General features: G+C 42.9%; 1 long non-coding RNA gene across 1 annotated transcript in view; it reads left to right on the top strand.

The window, feature by feature from the left end:
* Positions 1 to 23819, top strand: part of LOC149874942 (uncharacterized) — a 53832-nt gene extending 30013 nt beyond the window's left edge. Inside the window, exon 3 of the long non-coding RNA XR_016439993.1 lies at positions 23565 to 23819. This is a non-coding gene — a long non-coding RNA (uncharacterized LOC149874942). The remainder of the gene's footprint in view (positions 1 to 23564) is intronic.
* Positions 23820 to 24173: the final 354 nt, after the last annotated feature.

Here is a 24173-nt window from a genome sequence, read left to right as displayed (position 1 = left end):
AGTGCCATCTGGTGGACAAAGAAGTTCATTATACATCATTGAACGCCTTTGTTTTTGCACACAATGAATCCATTGACACAACGCTTTAATTCCTGTCAAGTCAAACTAAAATATGTCCAAGGAGTTTTAGTTTAATGCACAAAAAAGACTTTTAAACAATTGGCAAATCCTGCTTGTGCAAACAGACATGCAGTTGCAGTGCATGAAAAGGCAAAAATCATGGTGTGTACATGATTACTAAGTAAGTGGCCTTAGTAAGTGGTTCTTATATACCTCGTGTGACATCACCCAAGCCTTGTCAGGGAGGGACACAGTTTAGCCTTTCTACCAGCCAATTTCCCTGAAGCATCCTCTGCTTTTTCTGGCCAATAAAGCCAGAGGGTTTTTACACATTTCCCCTAGTTACAGGCCCCCAGCCTGCCATGTGCTGAGCACATGGCCAAAACAACAGGGGCCATCTTGTCCATATCAAAACACACACACGCATGCAAATACACAACCCAGTGTGTGTGTAGATGTTACTTTCATTTAGTGAAGAAAGAAAATTTATCTCAATCTCTCCTTTTCTTTCTTTCCTTTATTATTACAGTAGATCAGCAATAACTCTCTTCTTCTTTTCCTCTGTGTTTGTTCCACCTCTCCTATTCTTTCTTTTGATAAAGTTGCAGAGACTCATGGGATTCAAGAAAAGGCCTACAAGCCTTAAATTATTTGACTGGAAAATGTGTTGAGGTTTTATTACTTCAGCTCCCAAGGAAAAGTATTTGCTTTACCTTAATGAAAGGCACCACCATCCTTACTGAATTTCATTATATCTGTCCATTAAATACTCTGATGTTTTATGAAGTGAATGATAATCAAATTAATCAGGCAACATCAGATTAGTTATTTAATTAGAATTTGGCATTTTATACACCTTTTGTTTCTTTCAGGTTACATTAGCTGTTAAATTTAAGAACTCTATTGTGCTGTTAACAGGTTTTGCTGCCAATGGCTCAAAGGAGCTCTTACAGCAACTGCAAACAAGTAGAGTACAGGGCATATTTCTTTCTTTTCCAGTTACATTTCCCCTCAACAGCTGCAGGGTGTGGTGGTGATAAAGGCACCTCTATACTTCTTATCTCCTAAGGCTTTTTTCTGTACAAGGGTGCTCCTTTAGTGATAGATTAAACCGGCATGAAAACCACTTTGTTGGTAACAGATTTGCCAGCAGAACTGCACTAAAACAGCTTAACTTTTTTTTTCATTTATCAATACTTGATTTGTCCAGTAAATGACTTCAGGTGCATTAGGACAGAAAAGCCATTCACGTGTAAAGCTCATGTATATATCCTTAAAAATAGGACTTAACTGGGATCCCCTGTGGATTTTGAACCAGGCTCATGCAGCAAACTAGGACACTTGAAACAGAGTGAAACTTTTAACAACCTCCTAACTGGGAAAAAGTACTAGGAAGTGACACGATGATTACATATAAATGTATTTTTATAAACCAGACAGAGAATATAAAAAATACATGTTTCTTCTGTACATGAAGTTATGAATTGTAAAAGAAGAGCAAAAGGAAGTAATAGGCAATATGTTTATGATCATGTACTGTGTAATTCTAATGTAGTCAAATATATACGTTCCAGCCTTGATCACATGTACTAAATAAAAAGGCTTACATGAATTGGCTCTGCTTTGTTGACTGTGGTCATTGCATTGGAACAGAGAGTCCTGCACCATTGCTATTGCAGAAAGCAAATTTTAAGTAGTGGTTACACAGCATTTTATTTTCTATTGACAGACTGTGCTTCTCCTCTACTTTCCATCTCTGCAGGAAACTATCAGACTCAAATAATCAGAAGCCAAGACAAGATAAAGGATCTTCTGATTTTTACCAGTGTTCCAGTTGGGTTTAACCTTTGAATTGCATTGGACCTTAATAATAACCAACTAGCTTTTCACTTTAATGCAGGTCACACTCCAGTGAAAGGTCTGATCCTGCAAACCTTGCCCTTATCTCATTGGAAACTTCCACACTGCCATTGTAGTATTGTGCTAGTGCATGAGAACTCAAAAAAGAAAAGGACAGGAAAAACAGCAGTGTTCTTTGTCCAAAGTGAAATGCTAAAAGAAAACATATGACATGAATAATCAGAATATTATTACACTTGAAAACAATTTATCTGTTTTGTTAAAAGGTATTTTTTTTCCAAACATGAGCAGGTGACTGTTTTTCAGCATATCTATTTTAAGCTGATAGTACCTGTTTCAACAAAAGGGCACATATAGACATATTAACTTGTTTACTCTTACCAATGCTGTAATTTTAAAAGACTATATATTCTTACATTTGCTGAAACAAAAAAATACCTGGTTTCCCCCGTCTCCCTCCAATCATTTTGTGTCAAAGATAACGTTATTTTGTACCTTAAATGAAACATTTTGTTTTTGGTCATTTAAAAAAAAGTTCAAGAAACTGAAAGGTTAGGTTGATAAGACCGCAGGAGCAAAAGGAACCATCACCAACCATCACCCTTTTACCCAGGAGCCCAGTGCATAGGGCAGTTACCCAGGATCAGAGAGTTCTGGTTCAGTTCTGGTCTCTGCCTTCTTTCCCTTCCTACTACCATGACCCAGGATATTGTAGGGCCAAGGAACACTCTCATTTTCTCCTGTTGACATTGTTTCTCTGTGTATCACTAATCAAACGTCCACTGGCTCAGGAGCCAGAATCTAGGCATCCTACCTCCCAAGTAAGTGTCCTAATCATTGGGTTGGAAGTCGCTTTTGGGGTCACTCGATAAAGAGTTAGATATTTTAAACAAAGAGGAAAAGTGTAAATATTCAGGACTGAAGCAGGGCACTGCCTTTATTACTTGATGGCTAGAAAATAATATTTAGAGATTTGCTTCTAGTAATTGGCTTGTAGGTAGAGTAGATTGACTTTTATTAGTGGATGTTTTGGATGGGGAATCCAGGAAAAAGATGACAAAGCTGAGATGGAAATACAAAGCGCCCGAGTGAGGGACTAACAATCGAGGGATGGGGGAGAGGAGGGGAACGCGACTAGGTTACATACGATACAATGTTAGCCAACTAAACCCGGGGGTGGGAGGATGTGGGAAGGGGAGCGGGGGGTTGCAACGCTGAGAGGGAAAGGAGATAGATACACACATACCCGTTACAGTGGTCCGCAATGTTGGAGGAAGTGGCCTGGAGAAAGTGTCTCAGTCCATAAAGTCCGATCGCGGGGGTCCTCTTCGGATGGGGCGTGGTCGTCCGTGGTGGCGAAATCCTCTCGAGGTGAAGTGAAGCGGGGGGGGGGGGCGGTTCAGGCAGCGGTGTCCTCTGGGTCCGGTCCGGCGGTGGCTCGTCTGGAGGGGTCAGTGTACTGGCAGTGGCCCGTGATGTGCTCCACGTAGATGTTGCGGGACCAGCGGATGGTGTCGGACTCCATGAGGCAGCACATCAGCTTGGCGTAGAGGTGGGAAACGCGGCAGGCATGGAGGATGCTCTTGTTGCTGGGGTCCCAGGCGCCGAGCGTCCCCACGATGAGCGTGTCCACCGTCATGTCGTAGCCGCGGCCCCTCAGGATGTCGGCCAGTGGAGCGTACTTCTCCCACTTGCGAGCCCAGGCGTCGGTGAAGGCTTGGTGCCGGTTCTTGAAGGGGATGGTGACGTCCATGATCACGATCTTCTTGGCCTGCATTAGAACAGTGGCCCAGGGGAACAGCAAGGGTTAATTGGTTTCTAAAAACCTGTTCGTGACCAAGTTTCTTTCAAGCCCCACTATGTTTGAAGCTAGCAGACAAACAGGTTGGGGAAATTGCAAATATGTACCACACTGTTCCCTGAAAACCCAGAACAAAGGTAAGGCACTCTGCAGTGTTGGCATTAGGTCACAGTTTCTAGCTGCAAAGCTCCTGGGTTTTCTGTTTTTGGTGGATGGACCAAATTAGGAGGTTGGGCACACCCAAATTAAAATACCCGAAAAAAGACCAAATTAAGATGTATGCATGTGATGAGTTTGTGGAAACAAAGGAATATGCTGACAGAAGAACATGGACAGTATGATGACCACTGGGTGCTTGAACATGTGATGGGTGTTTAACCCCCAAGGTTTTATTTTATGCTCCCTAAATTGAAACAGTGAGTTTTTAATTGAAACCCACCATTTCAATTTTTCTGTCATGTTATGGTGAGGGGCTCAATCCTTTTTCTTTTTTTGTCAGAGCTGGAGCCTGCCCATGGGTGGGGGGCAAGCTGTCGGCTAAGCAGCCCCTGAGGTGCGTGGGGCCCTGGTCCGTCCCTCTGCAACATCAGCACCCCCCTAGGGCCATCTGGACAGGCTGTTACTGGGGCAGTGGCTGCCCCAGCTCAGAGGCCCAATTCATTTGTTCCCAAGCATACATGGGGAGCAGCACCTGGTGGGCTTCCAGCAGGTAGGCTAGAGCAAGAGTTAGATCCGGCTGGGTGCTGCCTTCAAGCTGGGGCAGCATCCAGCCCACTAGGAGCCTGCCCAGGTGGCTCTCAGGGGCTGCCACAATGGGGGGAAGGACCAAGGGCCCCCACAGCTCAGGAGCCACTTGGCCCACCAGTAGCACATCCCCTGACTATGGGAGAGGTGGGCAGACTCTGCTAAAAAAAACCCAAAAATAGATCAGGCCCCTCACCACAGCAGTGCCTGCTGAAGGCAGAAGTAGTGAGGGGCCCGATTCTGTTCTTCTGCAGAACCTGCCCGCCTCTCCCTTTGCCAGGGCGTTAGCTGACAGCTGCATCTTTGAAATTTGTCACATTGCAAACTAAACTACATCCAGATACAGTTTAGTTTGCAATGATGCAAATTCATTTAAAACTCCCAAAACTGATGCACATGCAATGTGTGATGCCATTATCCACACAAATTACATTTTCGTCACATGTACATTGCAATGACTTTCACATGTACAAACGCCCAGGGAAACCAGTCAATGGTTCTCAGAAATGAAGAGCCATCAGAGGAGAAAGAATACAAAAGAAGGGATTTCAGAGCAGTGTGGGGGATCCTGAGGCCACTACGAGAGGAGGGCATACCACTGGCATGTCACACCCACCCTGTTGGTGGAGGAGATCTTAAGGCCACCATGGGAAGAGAGCACACTACCAGCCCATCTTACCCACCCTGCTCAGGGGAAAAGGGGAGTTTGGGCCTCAACCCCTGACCTCCAAGACTGCTGACATCCCTTCTGTGAACCCTGGAACTGATAGATAAGTAGAAATGGTGGGTGTGGGGGCAGTGCATTATTTTGTTTGCCTTGCCTGCATTCTCTTATCTGCTGTCATTCTGTATTAATAAAATTTGCCTATTACAAAGTGAAAAGAGGTGTGGTTGGTCTGAGGTTTGGGTCCACCCAGAACAAGATATCAGGACCGGGTCATAAATCCAGTGCCAACATTACCAAGATATCAGAAGCCTGTATCCTAGGTATTAGGGCAATTACTTAGAAGATGGAAGAATGAATTTCAAATCTGCTCTAGGCCTGATGTAGAACAGAGCTTTAACCCCAGGTCTTCCATCACTTACGTGAGTGCATTAATTGCCAGACTATGGAACATTCCCGGATGGGGACTCCCTCAGTGTCTCCTGCTGAAGCTGATTTGCTTTGTATACAATATGTAAATAGTTAGGAGTGGTAGAATAATGTGATTAGTGTTTTCAATTGGGAGGTAGGACACCTGGATTCAGATCCTACGCTGTCTACTAAATGTTTTGCTTATATGGCTGCTTGGGCAAAAAAATGAATGATAAATGTCTTACTTTAGAAGAGCAAGATACTTCTGTCCTATGGATGCACAAATCACTTCTATGCTGGAGTACTTTACAGGTGTGATTATATTCCACCTATTAGGTATAGAAGGAGACTTAAGCACATAAGTGAAAAGGTATTCCACCCTGCTTCGGTTCCTGAAAAACTATTAATGCACAAAGTGAGTGGGCTCTCCTCCTCTTTCCTGCTTTCTTGTGACACAATCTTATGGTCAGATTTAAGAGTGTTACAAAAGTAGGCAATATAGATCTTCAGGGACTTGAATAGGGTAGAATACAATGGCACTTAGGTGCCTAGGTTCACTTTTGCAGCAAATAGGTAAAATAGGATCTGGCTGCACGTGTTTCCAGAACATACAGAACTACTGGAAATGCCAGGCATAGACATGTATAAACACCCCCCAGTTAGGTGTCTGACTCTGGCCTGACCTTCATTGTCTCCATCACAACTCTAGAGAGACACTTATATGGATGGTAGGAAGAAGGGAGAGGAAGTATCATCCTTTTGCCCAATTTTGTAGTAGTTATAGCAGTTGCCCAGGAATCTGGCACTTCCTCTAGTAGTATCTTAACACCAGCATACAGGCTAGGAAGGACTGGTGATATCTTTATTTCCTTCTGTTGAAACTGGGCCAGTAGGTGGCAAGGAGTGGAAAAGTCATGAACCAAGAGGAACAGCAAATAAGAAGGAGAATGGTTCTATGCCCTAGAGCAGAGGTGTCAAACTCATCTGGCCCCACAGGCCAAATGAGAGGTGTGGGACAGATCCACAGGCTGGAAGAATGGTACATGGCCAGCCTATTGGGCTACCTTGGGTCCAAAGAGATGCCCCTTACCCCCCATGTCAAATCCGTCATCTGTGGTGCTCGCTTCAGCATGTGATGCCTACAGGACATACTGCATACAGTGACCATTCCAACTGATCTATAACCCATGTTGCACATGGAACCCGCTTGGGAGTGGCTTGGGGCTCATCCTTAGAATGAGATCTGTATTCTAGACTATTTAATGCCAAAGGCTTAAGCAGCAGTGAGGGTAGAATCCTAGTACACCTCATTTGGCTACCTGGTCATGCTCCCTTAGGAATAGCATTTTTTTGCTTGTATACATAACAAATAAGTTTTCTGGATATTTCATTTCCAGCTACAGATGAACTTGGAGCTTTTGATTATAGGTATATTGGTTAAAAAGAAACAAATTGTAGAGGACAAGACATATATACATGAAACTTGATTATAGTATATTGCACAAAACCTGAACTTCCTAGACAGATTAACCCTTTCTCTTTGTAACATAAAAATACTTGTTTCAATAGGTTGAGAATGTGTCATATTTCTTTTTGTTTTACAAGGCAGAACATCAGCAATTGTTGCAATTTCTGACTTTGCATTGCATCTTTAGAGGAGTGCTAATCTTCCCGCTATGATTTATCAGGCTGCAGGCAGTTGACTCTCTCAGTTTATACACAGGTCTGCTTGCAAATCTCACTAGTTATTTGGATTCACTTTGTGAGGAAATGATGACGCTGTATAAGAAGACAACTGTTAGCTGTAAATATTTAAGTTTAGAAGTAGCATTCCTGCAGTCTGCAATAATGTACTGACAGAGTTGTTCTTTAAGTACATGAAGCTAGTGAATCTGGGGCATTAACAAAGAAAGTAAAGAATTCACTTGATACATTAAAAAAATTACCTTCTGAACTATTTAATTAATGTATGAAAAATATACACCTGAGATTGAAATTGGGTAATAGATGTCACTGTTGTTCTATAAAAATGCTTTGCTACTTGCAGTGCTTGATTTAAAAAAAAACAGTAGTCAGCATCTGAACCAAGCTATCTTTCTAATACTTGCACTTCTAATGGCATGATGTTAATAATTAGGATGGGGAAAACTTGCCCTTGTTGCACCTATTAAGAACATAGTGGGTTTTGTTTCTTATTGATTCTTAAGGTACAGTACAATGCTGCCTCTAGAGTCTGCAGGCTGACATGGCAGTTGGCCTTTATTATTCCTAAAGGTCTGTTTAGTTAATGGTGCTCTAATTCTTTAGTGCCTCCATCTATCTATCCTTCCTTTGCAATTAAACATTAGTTACACATTTTTATGGCCACTAAACCAGCCTAAATTAGCCTAACTGGAGACACTATAGGGTAATCCACTAATTGTGATTCTGATGACTGACTTGAAATTCCATGCAACTGATATGGAAGTGTTCTGACTGTACAGCCTGTAGTAATATGATTTCTTTGTTAATGGCAATTTTTTGTTTAGATATTTTAATTGTTTTTTCGTCTTTGTGAGCTTTTATATAAAATACTGTAATTGGAAGTTAGTATATATATATTTTACATTTTTTCACATATCCACAATTACTGAAAAGATTACTGTGAACATAAGAGGCACACACATTCCTCCTTATCCCAAAGAGAGTCCACAAATATCACCATGCCTTATGTAGAACCAGACCAAACTTTACTGAAGTCATTGAAAGCAAAGTCATTGAAAGGAAATCCTATCAATTTCAGTGAGTTTTCAGTTAGGGTTATAACAGCTATTGAAATCATCATAATTGCTAGGTCAGACCATTTATTAATCATGTGGGGACATTGTTGAATAAAATGAATATTGTTCAAATACTGATAAATTATAACATTAATTTTGTGTGTGTGTGTATGAACATTAACTATGTTTGACTAGCACCAGTGAAACTAGGAATTTAAGGAGCATTATCCTCATTTTACAGATAAAGAGACTAAGACAAAGAAATTCAAAGGACATTTTTAGAGTGTTTCTAATTCAGTGTGTTCTCTTTTTGGAAATTAAATGGTTGCTGTGACCAGTTGGGTTCCCAATACAAGATATACCCTATCTTATTGGATAGTTTTTAAACTACAGGGTGAACTTATCCAACGGACAAACTGGGCTGCTGCTCAGGGTGGGGGGCAGAATTGAAGGGCCAGCATTTCTGGGATTGATTCATCATTGTTAGTTTCTGACTGGTTCTTGTGAATGGGGATTTTTACACATACATTTGATTAATTGAGTCTACTCTGCACGTGAGCTGGTGCATTTGGCACTGTGTCGCACGCATTTGTATAAATGGGGAAATGCATGTCAGCACTGACAAAATGGCAGTGGTGCGCTTTTGAACTAAAACACCTTCAATATGTTTTAGTTCAAAAAAGCACTGCCGCCATTTTCTCAGTGCTGACGCACATTTCGTCATTTGTACAAATGCATGTGCTGTGTCGCAATGAACCCGGCAGAGCTGGCAAGCCAAGCTCGGGGTCGCGGTCACGGTGGATTGGCCGGGTGGTGGCTATTGGCACGGGCAGGTGGGATTAGCGGCTTTGGAGTCTGAGAAGTACCCAGGCGTAGTGATTTAACAAAGATGGTTTATTTTACTCACGCTTTGAAGCGGAGGCACACAGTTGCTTCTTCGGTTACAGTGATAACGTACAGACAACAAGGGGGTCTGTTGGCCCACGAGGTTCAGTCCGAAGACCTAGTCCAAGGGCTGGTCAACAGCTCATAAATGGGTATAACATAAAACAAACTGTAACGCGTAGGTGACGAGTCGCGTGACGCCAGTCCACAGCAGTGGACAATCGGGTGGTCGAATATGAAAAGCCGAGGTCGGTAGCCAGAAGATGAAGCCGCGAAGATGTCAGGTTAGAAGGATTGAGCCGGTCGTAGTCGAAAAAGAAAGCCGAGGTCGATAGCCCGGAGCCGGGTTAAACAAAGTCCAAAGGGTGATCCAAAATCGGAAGCCGTAAGTTCGTTCAAAGGTAAGTCAGAAGCCAGAAGAGTACAGAAGCAAGTATCAACAGAGTTGATGGAGGAGATCAATAGGCCCTGAAGCCTGACTCAGAGACAGTCCCTGCAGCAGCAGCCTCTGTCTCTAGTCCACGCGGTCTCCACACACACCACACCGAGGGAGGGGCTCACAGAACTTTTATATCAATTTGGTAGCCAATCAGCGTGCTCTCCGCAGAGAAATTTCTAGTCCGATTACCTCATGTCAGGTTCTGACTGAGCATGCTCTCAGTCAGGAGCTGACACAATCTGAGCATGCGTCTGTGGGGAAAGTAGGTCAACAATGATTGACAGCTCCGCAGGTCACCCAGGGGGCAAGGACTGGGTGAGCCTTGGAAATTTCCACTCACAGCTTCAAACCGCGCATGTCAGTTTAACCTCTTCTGTGCTGGCAGCATATACTTAAAGTTTTTCCATGACATGCTGCAGCGCCAGGCGCTTTTAAAAGCACCCAGGATTGTGGCACAAGCATATGTACAAATGTGATCGTAAGGAAGAGGGATAGGAAAAGCAAAATGTACTATATTGTGGCAGCAAAAAAGATAGGGCCATCCAGGAAACTGAAGGCTTTATTAATTGGCTCAAAGCCACAGAACAACAGATGGCAAGACTAGGATTTGGTTTTACTTCTGAAGTCTTGTGACACATCAGTGCAGCATCATTTTACATCATATCTATTTTACATATATGTTAGTGTGCAGATGACTAATTAACTGCACAGTAAACATCTCAGCATATACTTGTGAGCCCCTATTAGGGTGCAGGAAATGAATAAAATCCACAGCAGGGAGCAGTATTTACCTTGCTGCAGAGTTTTTTCCTACGAAGCAGTGCACGTGTAGACAGAACTGGCTGGGGCACAATGGTGCTTCAGTGTGAGGGCTGTCTGCCAGCTAGCCCCGAGTACCCTTGTGCCCCAGTCAGTCCTTCTGCAGCACACTGAGCCAGGTTGGAGCAGCCCTGGGCTTGGCAGGCTGACCCCCTGAGCTCCTGCCAGCTGGGAGGAACTGACTCAATGTGCTGGGCTCTGGGCACACATGCAGATGCACACCTGGGAGCAATAAATTACAGAACAATAAGCTCCACAGTTTATTACTGCCTCCTAATGGCACATGTAACTGTGTCCGTAGTGAACCTAACTGATGTGCATGAAGACTCCATTTACTGTTCTCCTTTTACATGTTTGGTCTTTGATTGTGAGCTTCTTGTGGCAAGCTCTGTCAGTCTTGAATGCTTGGAAGGTGCATCTCATGGGAGCTATCAGAAAGAAATGACTAGGAAGAGTTATACACCGGTGCTCAGGGGTGATTGTAGGATTTGGCAAAGAGGGCTGAGGGATCAGCCACCCATGCTGCAGAGGTGGCTGTATCTCATGGTCCCAGCTTCTTCCTCCTGCCCACCAGTGTGGACAAACTGCACTGCAGGAATCTCTGGGGACTTTTAAAAAGTCTCCAAAGCAGCTAAGAAGCCTCCTCCTTTCCTCTGTGCTCAGAGGCACCTCGGCTCTCCTACCTTCCCCTACTGCTTTTCCCTCTGTCCTGCCCGCTTCACCTGGGCTTTGTGAGGTTGGGTTCAGCTGGGAACAGGGACAGCGGCATCAATGGGCAGAAGTTTCATAGATTTCATAGACATTAGGGCTGGAAGGGACCTCGGGAGATCATCGAGTCCAGCCCCCTGCCCAAAGGGCAGGAAGTCAGCTGGGGTCATAGGATCCCAGCAAGATAAGCATCCAATTTACTCTTGAAGGTGTTCAATGTAGGTGCTTGAACCACCTCCGCTGGCAGACTGTTCCAGACCTTGGGGGCTCGGACAGTAAAGAAATTCTTCCTTATGTCCAGCCTGAAACGGTCTTGCAGGAGTTTGTGACCGTTCGACCTCGTCATCCCTTGGGGTGCTCTGGTGAACAGATGTTCCCCCAGATCCTGGTGGTCACCCCTGATAAACTTATAGGTGGCCATCAGATCACCCCTGAGTCTGCGCTTTTCCAGGCTAAAGAGTCCCATGGCTCTCAGCCTGTCATCGTAAGATCTGTTTTCCTGACCTCTGAGATCTGTTTTCCTGACCTCAGTTGGGGCTCCCTTTGAGCAGGTGAGGGGAGGGAATCTTTAAAAACATCCACAGAGACTTCTGTGGTGTGGTGTGGTGTGGTGTGGTGTGGTGAAGTCCAAAAGGTGGAGGTGCAGCTAGCTGCACCATTGCCCTACATCTGGATCTGCCCTGCCTGCATCTAAAGCTTTCTGGCACATTGTCTCTGTTAAAGCACTAGCTCAAAATCACATCATATTTGAAAAGGTGTTTTATTTTTAAATAATTTGTCCACTACTATTTTAAAGTAAACACTTGCCTGTCTGTTTCCATATGGAGGTGGGCAACTTTGATTTTTGTCTATCAAATAGAACAGGTAAAAAAAAGAGTTGTACATTTTTTGTCAGGGAAGTAGAAAGATGGTGTATATGCTTCATGTACTATCCATTGCATCATCCAAAGCTTTGAAAAAGAGTTAAAGTTTTTTAGAAATAATAGATATTAAATTAAAAAGGTATTGATTTTAATAAGTTGTTTCAGTTACTGCATAACTTCACATAGAAATCTGCTGCTTTCATTTGTAGAACATTAGAATTCATGCTTTTCCCTGCATACTGTTGTCCATACATTGTCAATCTTGTTTCATTTGTCACCTGTTACACTGGATATATTCTGACATTGCTGACAATTTTTGAGGGCATCAAAATTTTGCATATAATGCCCATAGTCCCACACTTGTCAACAACAACAACAACAAGTGATATCAGTTCCTTCTGCAGAACATTTCATTTTAAAATTCACCATAGTTAATGTTTGTAGGGAAAAAATTGGCATGTCTCAGTGGTACATGAGCTAGCTAGGGATGTCATTTATTATAATAGGGTTTCTAACAAATGACAGGTCAAAGCCTTGGACTTCAAAGTACTTATGCACTGTGTCAATCATTTACTCTTTGCCAGTTCAAATGCACAGTCTTCTAGACATACCTTTAAGGGATGCCCCTGACTTTTCATCAGAAATTCTTTCTGTCCCCATCTCATCTGCTGGGGACTCTCACTAATGACTGAAATTTAAAAAGAAGAAAATAATGAGAGATTTAAAAGGAAGACTGAAACAGGTTTTAATTTCGGTGTTATTCATAATCCCTTATATTTATACTGTATTTTGGTTTATTTTTCCCATCTACATTTTTAATAATAAACAGAATTTCTCTAAGTTTTCAACAAAGTGTGGCCTTTTGAGATCAAAATAAATAAAGTTTTTGAACACTCCAGCAGAAGTTGGAACATAAGGAAATGTCATGGTTAAGCATTAGTTTAATCACAACCTAAAAAAACCCTCACCCAAATCATGTAGTCTATAGCTAGTACAAACGCTCCTCCAAAGATAGTAGTTATCACTTCATTTAAGCAGGTAGTTGGCAAAAATGGATTTAATTACTTCCACCTTATTTATTTCCCCAAATATCCATGAATATTATTTTTGTCTTTGAGCTTCCCAGATATATTTGACATTTGAGATATAATTCTGAGTTATGATTGACTAGATAAACTTGCATAATAAAACCAATATTGCCTGGCTTAACTTTTTTTTTTTTTTGCAAATGCTTGTCTTTAAAATTCAGTTTTGCCAGTAAAACTCAACTGCTTGAATACTTTGTTAAAAACTAACACACAAAGAGATAAATGTGGGCATGCTGAATTTATTAAAACATTGAAATGATTTTTTACAGACTATTTGTGTATTATTCACCTATCTCTATTTTCAAGACCTTTGCAGTTGCTGTTATAGTTATGGCACAAACAATGTTTAAAACCTTCAATCAAGGATTCCTGGTCAGAAAAGTCTGTGCCCTAGATAATGAAAGAAAGATTACCAAGGAGAGAAAGTGATGTGAAAGTAATAGCATGGAATGCACATGAACATCATTTCTATGAATTCCCAGTATGCTAGCAAGTTATTTGCTTTGATATTACATTGGTGACATAAGGAGATATCGTCCATAAAAATATAGACATAGCCATTCCAAATGAGATTCTCAGAAGAGCTCAGTGTCAGACTGATTTTCCCCCTATTGAAGTTATTCTGACTTGTTCCAATTCCTATAATGGCAGCTGAGCAATGCTAGTGCTGGAAGCTGTTGAAAATCCTACTACTATATGGTACAATTTCCAAAGACCTAATCATGCCTCATGGAAAGCAGATTTTCATTAACCACGACTGGGATAGGATTTAGCTCAGGACTTACTTCTAGCCCAATAAGAAGTACCAGAAGTCTTACAAGAAAGTTTTCTTCAGGCTCTGTAGGTTTGGCTCAAAAGTTGCTCAGTCAAACATGAAACTTGTTCACCACACATTTATTTATCTGTCCATGAAAAAGTCAAATTTCTAGCCAAGAATTTAGAATTAAGTATTTATTTTTAGAAGGGTAAGCTTCTTCTAGAGTCTTATAATTTGATCTGTTATTATCATATCCCATAAAAAAAATAATTTCCGGCTATATGGTGATTATTCCCCCCTTAGAGTCATATAATTCATTTACCATTATTCTTTATTGGAGTTAGGACATTTTTGTCATCATGGGAGTCTGTAGGCATCTTTATACAAACACTGATGCATGTGAGTAAAGTCAAGTGAGTTGTCTTGCTTAAGTCCATAGAGGTAAAGTACATGTACTGGAAATCGTAGGAAGGGGGCCATGTATTCTAATGATTACAAAGCACCCTAACCTCTATACTGAATTTAGGTAACTTGATTATATAAATCAACAGGAGACTGACCCTGCGGTGAATTTTTAATAATCCACTAATTGTCTGATAAAGAAATCAAATTAGACATTACTAGTAAATCTTTGTCTCAGCATGTAGGGAGTTTCATGCCCAAATCTTGTTATTGAACTAGAAATGCATGAAATTCCTCATGCAGTGCACTTAAAATTTAGTTTTTGGTTTTTGCTTCTTCCTTCACTTTGTTTTCACATCTGAGTTTTGCTAAGTTTTACTCAGCTTCTTTGTATGGATTGTAACAATTAATCTGAGCTGTTTTCTTAAATAGAAATCTGAAATCACCTGGAGCTGAACCTGGAGGACCAGCCAGATTTTTTTTCTTTGGAAATGTTCTAAAATAAAAGTTATCTTTAAAATATGTTTTCCAGGAAAAACATTGTTAATTGATTTCATGGAAGTTATTCGTGTTTTCAGAATAATTTGTGTTTTAATAAAATTGTTTTGATTACAAAAAAAAATCCAGCAAGAAATTCTATGCCATGGAAACAATTACATATTTTTAATAGTTTTGGTAAAATGTAACATTTTATTGTCAGAAACTTTTTTTTTTTTAGAAAAATATGGTGATTTTCACTTTTTTCTATGGTAGTTAGTTCTAATTTACCAGTATCTTCATTTCTAAACCATGCACTCATTATAAAAGAGAACCAGCATTCTTAAGTGTGTTTTTCTTATAAAAGAAATTTAAATTAACCCTTAATACTTTTTGTTTACAACCATTATATTCAGCAAGTTCCAAGCCTTAAACAATTAATTAGTAAACTGTCTCCCTATCATTTAATTTTATTTAACTAACTCAGATTATATCTGAAATGGTGGTTGCAAGACTTACCCATAAACATTAATATTGGTATCTCTAACAGGTTAATAATGTCCTTTGATAACTCTCTTCTTTCACCAAACAATCAAGCTTTTAGTCAGTGTCCATCCAAAATAATTGGTACAGATGTTTAGTATTTCTGGTAAACCTGAAAAATTAATATAGGGCTGGAGCATTAATAATCATCAGTTCTTGGTCTTTTATTTCTCTTTGCTGCATTTACTGCAAGTTCTGCAACTTTAGGCAATCTCTAAACAATGTAGAAGTAATGACTGACAAATTAAACAATTGTTTTGACTTGTAGGATGTGTCCACATATGCAGGCATGTATGTTTGCGGCAGCTCAAATAGGAGCAGCACAAATTTGAGCTGGGGATTTTTGTCTTAGTGCATGTGCCTGGACATGCACTTTGTTGTGGAGCAAGTTGTGCCATTTGAGGCAAAATAACCCTGCCCAGCTCTTCCTGGATCTGCATCCAGGGATAGCTAGAGCCTGGGGCCAGCACCTGTGCTGGCCCCAGCAGTATAAACAGCTGCCTTGGCAAGCAGCTCAGGACTACTTGCTCCCTGGAGGTTCTCAGGCCTGTCCAACTGGTATCTGGGGACACTGCCCCTTGTGCCAGCTGGACTGCTGAAGCAGCCCTAACTGGGAGTTCCCTGCACCCTCTACCCACTGCAGCAGTCTGGCAGTGGGGGTTGCTGCCTGGCTATGACTTGCTGCCACCTGTGACAGCATGTGGTCCCAAGGCTCCATGCCTGCCAGATCCGGATGGGGACTGCATGGCCACAGCTGAGGTACCTGGACCTCTGGGCCAGCTGCCAGTGGGCTGTGGCTGCACAGTTGGCTTTTGTGCAGCACTATGGCCATGTGTGCCGCAACCCTGCCATCTGGGTAGCAATAGCCCGGAAGATGTTCTCAGCATGGCAGCCTGCTTTGAATTGTGGAAGCACGTCTTTCTGGCGCCAAGTAGCCAAGAGTTCAATCACCTCCAGCTGGGTACAAGGTGCCAGCTCTGCACAGGCTCCTCTGACTGGGTCCTGCCCTTGCCTCACCAGCAGGAATTCTGGTGTTCCCTATTTAAAAACTGCAAAATCTCTGATAAAAAAAATCCCAAATTCACTCTATAAAATACTGCAAAATCCATGTTCTTTCATAATTAAAACAAAAGACTACTATTTATATCTATATCTATATCTATCTATATATAGATAGATATATATATAGAGAGAGAGAGGCCAATCAGTTGGGCAATGTTTTATTGCTATATTTACAATTTTAAAGCAATTTGGAAGCCTACTAGTGTCTCTATCATCATAATAAAATAAATTCTAAATATCTATATGTTCTGGTGTTTGCTTTTGGTTTTCTTATAGAACAGTTAGAGGTCCCCTTGACCCCCTTCAGTAACCAGGACGTGGAGACACTGACTCTGCAGCTACAGCTCCTGCCAGCAGGTCTCATCCTGTCTAGCAGCTAGTCGTGATGGGTATCTGATGGAAGATGTAGGGTTTGCAGGAGGGTGTGGGAAGAAGTGTGGGGAATGCAGGTGGGTTTGTGGGTGGGTGTGGAAGGATGTGGTGGGGATGCAAGTGGTTGGATGTGGAGGGATGTGGGGGTGTTGGGTAGGTGTGGGGGATTGTGGGGAAACTGTGTTTGGAGAGATGCTCAGGAAGGGTGCCCTCCACAGGGTGCAGCTTCCCCACAGAGCACATGGATTGCCCCTCCTGCAGGGCGCCAGCCCCTCCTGCAGGGCCACAGACCCCCCCACCTGGAGGGTCACAGCCCCACCCACAGGTCCCACAGATCCTCCCCTGCAGGACCCCAGTGCCCCCCTTCAGGCCCCACAGCTCCCCCCCACAGGACTGTAGCACCATGGAGGGCCACAGCCCTGTATGGCCTAGCCACCCCCACAGGGCCTCAGCCCTACCCGTCAGGGCCCCAGCCCATCCCTGCAGGGCCCACAGCTCTCTTGCAGGGCCCTAGACCCCCCAAAGGCCACAGCACCCATGCATGGCTCAGCCACCTCCACAGGGCACCAGCCCCCTCTGGAGGGCCATAGCCCCCTGCAGGGCCCAGTTGCCCCCACAGGGCCATAGGCCCTCCCTCACAGGGCCCACAGCCCCCCTGCAAGTCCCACAGCTCTCCCCTGCAGCAGCAGCAGCAGCTGTGTGCTCAGGGCCCATTGCTGTTGGAGCTCCCCCATGGCATGGTACAGCCCTAATGGCCTCAGAGCCAGTGCTGCTTGTGCTGCTCAGTGCAGATGTGGCCCGGCTCAGCACAATGCCACACATGGACATGCACCTTTTTGCAGCTCTATGCTACTCAGGCTGTCAACCGGGGGCTGGCTCTGCTCACAGGGACCGTGTGTCATGCTGGGCTAGGTACTGCCTGCATGGGCCCCATGTGCTATCAGGCTGGGTCAGTTTTGTGGAGGCAAGGGCTACACCACATCATGCAGAGACCCTGACAGCAGTGGGTCCTGAGTGCCCTGCTGCTGCTACTGTGGAGGTGGGGCTGTGGGCCCTGCGGGGAACCCGTGCCCCACCAAGCAGCCTCTCCACACACAACCCCCCACAATCCTCCCTCATAAGCACAGCCCCCCACATCCCCAGTCCCTACTTATCCCTGACATTGCCCGGGTCCTGGTCACGCTGGATCCTTACCATGCTCCTGCTTGCTCCAGCATTCTAAGGGTGCATGCCCCACATGCTGGGGCAACAGAAGCACAGAGAAAAGCTCCGGCCAGAAACCAAAGTGTTTCTCCAGAGGACCAGCTTCCAGGTTACCTCAGGGCATAGTCCAGGATTGAGGCCTGCCCAGCTTGTTTGTTTTTTTTGATACCTGGATATCCAGGTATCAAATTTTGAGCTTGCACTGCAAATATGCAGCATGGGGAACATTTTTTTCATTCACAGAGTGCCTCCTTCAGCGTCTCAAACTGGTTTGGAATACTGCAAGAGGCACATCTGCACTCATCTGGACTTGCGGTCCTCTGATGATTTTTCAGATGGCAGTCTGGATCACCTGCAAAACAGAGTTTAAGATTTATGTTTTAGATGCACAAATTAAAAGATCAGAACTATGCTTGTCTCTGCTGGTTCCCTTAGTTCTGGAGTCCAAAAATCTGTCTCTTATCTGTCTCTGAGTAGCTGCTGACAGCATTCCTCAAAAGCTTTCTCAAAGTGTTTCTGGGATGGGCTCCAGTACTCCTTGCTTTATTCAGTTGTCTCCTCCCATTCTCAGAGCTGTTGGGTCTTTGTCATTTTTAGAGTATGCATCTCAGGAGGTCTCTTTCTCCACATTATACTCATGGATCCCTTGCAACAGTTCTATTTAATCATTTATCCAAGCCTTGTGTGAGTCAGATCCCAATATGCTTACTCCCTGTAGTGCCTAACACCGAATCATTTTCAACATTTGCTTGAAAAAAACTGGTAGGTTTGAGTGCTCAGAGTACTTTTTCTTTCTCTCAGGCTGAAGTTTATTTTGTTGCAATGGATCTCTGATAACCTGGGATGCTCTCCACCTACAGGCCAAAATCCACCTTCACATTGCCACACAAATAACAGAGCTCACTGTGTTGTCTCACTACCCATACTCACATAAGGAATTAGCTTTAGCATTGTCAGCATCCATTCTTCTTAAATAAATTACTCCATTAGTTTAAAACTCTCCAGCAGAATTTTATCACTGTCCATGATTTCAATCCATTCTATGGGGCAATGGAAATTTGTTCTCAATTTCTTAAGAAACAGTTCTCCCTTCTTTTATGTATGTGTTTATTATCACAGCTCAAATCACAGAACAATGACAGTTTCATCTTTAACTATAGTAATATTATGAATTTCAACAATACTACATATAGCAACAGCTAACCTTCCTTGCTGCTTACTTTTCATTTGGGTATGATTTGCTTTTAAAAGGACTTCAAAGTATTCATGCTAAAAATGTTGCAGAACTTGGGAGATCATTTTCCATTCACTGGATATTTGTATACCTACAAAAAAGGCTTGTTACTCTAAGAATGATAGCAATTGGGAATGGCATCATAAATGTCTCCAGTCACATGTGTCTGGACACACAATGCTAAGGGTTCTAAATAGATTGTAGTGCTGTCAGCCTGCCACCAGGGGATGGTAGAGCACCCAGAGCAGCATGCCTTCCAGGGGTCAGTGCCTGGAGTTTTTCCAGGATTCATCTAGGAAACAAGGAAGATCAGGACTGGCTAGAAGCTAAGAAAGAGGAAAATATCCCAACTTTCTGCTCCTCATAAACATTGAGTTAAAAAGTACTGGTTAAAATAATAAAGAAATTATTAACAGGGACCCTGGTTTTCTCTGATAAAAAAAAATCCCCAATATTCAGCTTTAAAAAAGTAATCCCAAATCTACATTTTTCCCCGATTAAAATGAAACAGCACTAATAGATTACACTTTCCCCAAATCTATGTGGTGGTACCCCGACTGGGGTGCACAGATGTCCATATATGGGGGGGGGAAGTCAGGGGACAGCCTGGACCCCATCACACAAAATGGACCACACTCTTGGAGAGTGTGTAGTGGGAGGGTGTAATCGAGAAAGTCAGTCATTTTCCAGAGCAGAGGTTGGAAAAGCTGTGGAGTTCTTGGGGGCAGTGAAGGGGAGTCTGCAGCACCCAGCCCCCCCGGAAATTGAAGTAGGGGGCCATGTAGCCCTCCCAGCACCTAGAAATCCTTCCACTCCCACCCTGTGCCCCAAATGAGCCTGCGACCCTATCACTCAAGGGCAGTAGCAGCAAGGTGAAATTGACAAAGTGTCTTCCAGGTTTGAAAAGTTGTGGAAATCTTGTGGGGCCCATGGAGTTCTGCATCCCCCAGATATCACAAGCAAAGGGTCACTAAGCCACCTGCAGCACCTGACAACCCTTCCACTCCTACCTTACCCTCCCCAAGTAAGCCTGGAACCCCACTACCCAGGGTCTGTACTAGGAGTGAAACTGATAGGTAAGCTTTCTGCTTCCACATCCCTGTGGACTGAGGACTGTGTAGGCATAGATGTTTGGGTAATACAGTCCTGCTTACATCACACAGCAACTTGTTGCCTTTTATGGGTTGTATGGGTACAAAATAGTACTTGGTTTTCCCCATATGCTTTTGAAACATTCCAGAATATTCCAGAAATAGCATGTATGCATGGACATTTGCATGAAAAAAAGCAGGGAGGAGTACATGGCAGCAGTATAAACTGTCCAAAACCAGAGCCACACGTATTGAATGTACCTGATGGCTCCCACCACTTAGCCAAGTAGCCTAGGTATTTGGGAATTTGCCCAGGCAAGAGATCATCTGGGACCAATTTGATCAATGTGCACCTGCTCCCCCAACTACACTGTGAGAGTGAGTCCTTAACATCAGATACAAAGCACACTATGAAGGCTCTAAATCTTCATAGTAGGGTTAGTATCATGTCCAGCTGATTTTGCTGTGGCTTGTAACACTGTTGGAACTGGAGCAGTTGTTTCAGTTGTTGCTGCTCCCTAGTGGCCAGTTTTTCCCGAAAGGTTATACTAGTAGCTGGAAAATCCCCTCTATGCTAGTGACTTCATCAGGGGATGAGGTCTTAGTCACAGCCAGAGCTGGTACCCCTCTCCCTTTCCCATGTATCTATTAAAAACTTGGTAGCACTTTAAAGCTGCATCCAAATGAGTGAGGTGGCTGTGTGGTATGTGGCGCTGTAGACATATTTGTGGTGCCACATACCGCACATTCAGCTGTTCTCCATGCTGCAAGGGAGCAGTGCAGGGGGTTTCTTTGACCCCTGGATATCCAGGTGTCAAAAAAAAAAAAACAGTGAAAAAAAAAAGTGGAGTGGCAAACATGGGGACAGTGTACGCTACTCAAAATCAAAGCCTGCCTGGCTGGAACCATGCTTTAGCCACTGGCTGGGCTCCAAGCAACAGAGTCACCACTGCTGCAGCCCCAGGAGGCCCCCAGGACCCCAGGTAAGGCTGCTGAGGCAAGCACAGTGCTGCCCCCAGCCTCCCCTACCCTGCTTGGGGTAACCTGCACATCCAGGGGATGTGTGGCATAGGCGTTCCCCAGGGACAACTAGCAGTGGGACATAGTGTCCCACTGCTAGTTGTCCCAGTAAACCAAACATCCATGATCATGTGGACACAGTATAAGATCCTGTGGATCCAACAGCTATCCTCCAGCTACTGTGGCCTCAGTGAGTGAGGTATAGAAATCCCATTACAATAAATCCTATGCCTTATGACACAATTATGTGTTATATCTAATATCTATATGTAAGAAGACACTGGAAGTATTGTCTTCTGGCAGGTTATCTCTGTGGGCATGCCTACATGTGTCTCCATGGTACCTTTGTTACTGTACCATCATTTAGCACTTCCTTTTGCTGCTACATCACTGTAGCAATGCACTATAACGAGGAGTGCATTGCTATGGTGACACAGCTAGAGCATCACAGTTTGTAACCACCATACAGGCTGGGGAGTTCCCCTCTTGAAAGCACAGAGGCAGGATGGGATCCTGGAGTCATTGACTCCAAGATGAACATGAGGTTCCAATGCCAGATCATAGCCAGCAAGGCCAGCCATACCTTGTTGTACATCCAAAGATGCATCTCAAGCCGGTCCAGAGAAGTACTGGGTCCAGTTCTGGGCACTGCACTTCAAAAGGGATGTGGCCGGCCTGGAGAGGGTTCAGAAGAAGACCACTGATTTGGTGAGAGGGCAGCAGGACAGGCCTTATGAAGAGAGACTGAGGGACCTGAACCTATTCAGCTGCAGCAAGAGGAGGTTGAGGGGGGATCTGGTGGCTGCCTACAAACTCATCAGGGGAGATCAACAGCAAATAGGTAGAGCCCTTTTCTCTCCAGCACCACCTGGGGTGACAAGGAACAGTGGTAATACACTGATGGAGAATAGGTTTAGGTTAGAGATCAGAAGGCAATATTTTACTGTTTGGGTGGCCAAAATCTCGAACCAACTTGGGCAGATTCAAGAGGAGGTTGAATGATCACCTGTCTGGGGTCTTGTGAACCCAGTATTCATTCCTGCCTGTGGCAGAGGGTCAGGCTAGATGATCTGTTCAGGTCCCTCCTGACCCTAGCTACTATGAAACTATGATACTATGCTATTTCACCGTAGCATGTGTAGATGCGCTCACTGAGGGACACTTGGCTTTGGGATTTGTGTCTTTCCTCAATATGTCAAAGCCTAGCCAGTGGATCTTTTGAGTATAAAGGATAATTTAATCTTTTCTCACAGGTATTTGACTAGTTTTGAGAGTGGGATGGATTGCACTGTTGGTACTGTTTATTATCTCTGCTGTTATGTTTTTATTTTTGGTAAAGAGAGCTGCCTCCTGGGTATATTATGCAAGTATAATATATCAAGATGGTCAAAGCTTTCAGAGGTCGTTTTTTATATTTTAAGAAATCAACAGTGTGAAAATATCTTTATCTATCTATCTGTAACTTAAAAAACAAAAGAAGAGCCACCTGAATTCTACCATCAGGAGTGGAGTTTATGCCTTACTAGCAATGCAATATTTTAAGATACATAAAGGATAAACCAAAAATGCAGAAAGTAAGTCACAAAACTATTGAAATAATATTTTTCCTTGATGATATTGATTTTATTTGTCTGTTCTTGGCAAAGTTTTCAGAAAAGCTTTATAGCTGCTCATTTGATGAAGACATGCCATTCCTAGTATTTAACCACCAAAAAAATTTTTTAAAAAGCCTGGCTTTGTATTTAATTTCTTAGTATTAGAATGAAATCATATGTTTATAATTATAAGGAAGAGTGGGAACAGAGTTCTTCAGTATGGTCCCTACAACTTGAAAGCAAAGTGTGTTTTTTATATATATATATATATATATATAAAAATCCTGCAAAGTTGCAAAATGAAGACAACTAAGAATATAGTGGGCGCATGAGAATAAACAGGCAGTCGTTCCAAGCTGTACTGTACTTGTTTATGGTAGAACATTTGCATTTTACAGAGTGCTGACTCACCAAACAATTAACGCATCTGACATAAAACTAATTTCATATTCTACCCATTATACAACCAAGATATTACTGGCCAGATATACATCATACAGCAATAATTAAACACCCCCAACATTGCCTTCAAGAGCTTTACTGGCTAGAATAAGATACATTTATGTTACTTATAGCAAATGGAAATTCATTGAATGTTGCTGAATTAACTTGAGTTGCTTTGAAAAGCAGATGTTAGATGTGCACGGACCAAATCAGCACTTACATCCTTGTCTCGTTTGTGTTTACAAATATTATTCATTTTGCAGCTTTGCCACCTGAATAAATTATCTGTAATGGCTCCGAAAACTCCTTTTGCAGATCTTAATGATTTTGTGTACCTCAGATTAACTGAAGCCAGAGGGATATAAAAAACAAAAATGCATCAGGTAGGACACTTCAATATTCACCTTCATATCTCTCCTTAAAGATCTTTCCTCCTATGCCTACAAAAAATGACAACAGGTCAGCTTCTGTTATACTGAGATTGTCATGCTAACCAATATTTCCCTTGTACTTCTCTTGCTTTCTGTACCCACCTGCTGTTTCTTATCTTCTGCTTGCCTTGTAAACTGTATGGGGTGTAGACTATTTTTTTTTGATCTACAAAAAATGGGGTCCTGCTCCCTGAATAGAGCTTGTAGGCACCACAATAATACAAATAATAGAAAAGATATGTTGTACTAGAATGCCAAATTTAAAGCCAGTATTGGGTTTTCTGGATGGGAATAGGCCACACACTGTTTTAGAAGAGGGATGACATCTTTATACAGTCCATATATGAAGAAAGAACACCATTAGGATGGAAGTAATACAATTTATTGATGTCAATAGATTTTGGATTAAGTATATGATGAGTAAATTAGTTTCTTTTTGAG

Source organism: Crocodylus siamensis, chromosome 1, assembly GCF_052110815.1.
Source record: "Crocodylus siamensis isolate JL-2025a chromosome 1, ASM5211081v1, whole genome shotgun sequence".
In the NCBI taxonomy this organism is placed as follows: Eukaryota; Metazoa; Chordata; order Crocodylia; family Crocodylidae; genus Crocodylus; species Crocodylus siamensis.
Note: the sequence above shows the minus strand (reverse complement) of the source record. Positions and strands in the feature narration are given on the sequence as shown.